Source organism: Momordica charantia, assembly GCF_013281855.1.
Source record: "Momordica charantia cultivar OHB3-1 chromosome 8 unlocalized genomic scaffold, Mcharantia_2.0 BLBB01000008.1, whole genome shotgun sequence".
NCBI classification, from domain to species: Eukaryota; Viridiplantae; Streptophyta; class Magnoliopsida; order Cucurbitales; family Cucurbitaceae; genus Momordica; species Momordica charantia.
The window spans coordinates 5,831,357-5,832,859 of record NW_028275166.1 but is presented as its reverse complement, the minus strand read 5'-3'; the positions used below and the strand labels follow the sequence as shown (position 1 = coordinate 5,832,859).

Here is a 1,503-nt window from a genome sequence, read left to right as displayed (position 1 = left end):
AACAAAAAAAAAAAAATCAAAGTTTGTCAATACACTAATCTAAAATATGTTGATGCTTAACAATCACTATTATTCTACCTCATAAATTATGGAACGATGATCTCGCAAGCTTTGGATTCAAGATATAGTGTCGACACATGTATTCTCTATGACTTGATGAATATGTCGCCAACATGATTTTGAGATGTTTTTGAGATTGAATAATATTTGAGAGCAATGTTTTGAGAGAATTAAGTGTTGTGAAAAAATAATGAATGAAAGTATGTTTTTATAGTATTAGGAGATAAAACGTTACAAAACTCTTGTAATTCTATTATAAATTGTAATTAAAGAAAATAATTTAATTTAATAGTGTGAAAAACCTTTTGTATTCTAACCTTGTTTAGATCATGGATATTTATTATTATATTATTATTGATAATTAATAATCAATAATTAATTTAATATTTATAATAAATTATTAATAACATAATTTGTAAATTAATAAATTAAGAAAGGGACAAAAGCGTCCAAAAATATTTATCCGAGATCCTCCCATTTTAATATAGTATAGATATGAAATAGCCAAATAGATCCATTTGTTAAGGCAAATATTCGTCGGAGATCTCCCCCCACCAAATTTCCTTTTAGAAGATAATTATTTATTAAAAAAAAAGTTCTTCCCATCGAGATTGACATCTAAATAAATTAAAACTAAAAAAATAAAAAAAAAAGTTATGGATAAAGTTGACTCGTCTCATGAATTATTGTATGAATAAGCATACGTGGAAAGGAATTCATTTAACAAGATAATAATAGTTGACAATAATAATATGCTTACAATCCTCAAATAATAATAATTAAAAACAAAAAGTGAAAAATGTAGAGGAAATACCTACTATTAAGGAAGATATTTTAAAATTTTATTTTCAATTAGCTATCAATTTAGTAGCTAACCCAACGACAGCTTTGGGCCTACTAATAGTGCGAAGATCGGAGTTTGGGCCAACCCCAAAGGCCTGACCTTGCATTCTAATATTTTGTGATTGGGCTTTAAATTTATCGGACCATTATTCAGAAAAAAAAAATATATATATATCCATCCCTATTTTACAAAAATCAAAATTTATCATTGCATACCCTATTATTTTATGTGATTTTCAATATTGTCAAATATTATTTATTTGATTCAATTTGACCCTTGGTTTGGTATTTATTTTTTTTCAATTTTATGACAATTGCTTTTTGTCAAAATATCTAAATAATTTAAACTTTAAATAATAATAAGTTATATTAATATGTACTCGATTTAATCTGATTTAGAAGAAAAGTTAGGTTTCTGTCCAGAAAAAAAAAGAAAAAGAAAAAGAATTATTTTTTTGGTCGATGGGTAGTTAGATATAATTGTTAGTAAAGTATTATTTATTTGAGTGTAATTTAATATTAAGAATTCCGTTGTAGTCTAGTTGGTTAGGATACTTGGCTCTCACCTGAGAGACCCGGGTTCAAGTCCCGGCAACGGTA

The 1,503-nt window shown here is 25.9% G+C and overlaps 1 non-coding gene across 1 annotated transcript; it reads left to right on the top strand.

Moving 5' to 3' along the window:
* The first annotated feature begins 1,430 nt into the window (after positions 1–1,430).
* Positions 1,431–1,503, top strand: TRNAE-CUC (transfer RNA glutamic acid (anticodon CUC)). The gene has a single exon. It is a non-coding gene; the product is annotated as a tRNA-Glu (tRNA).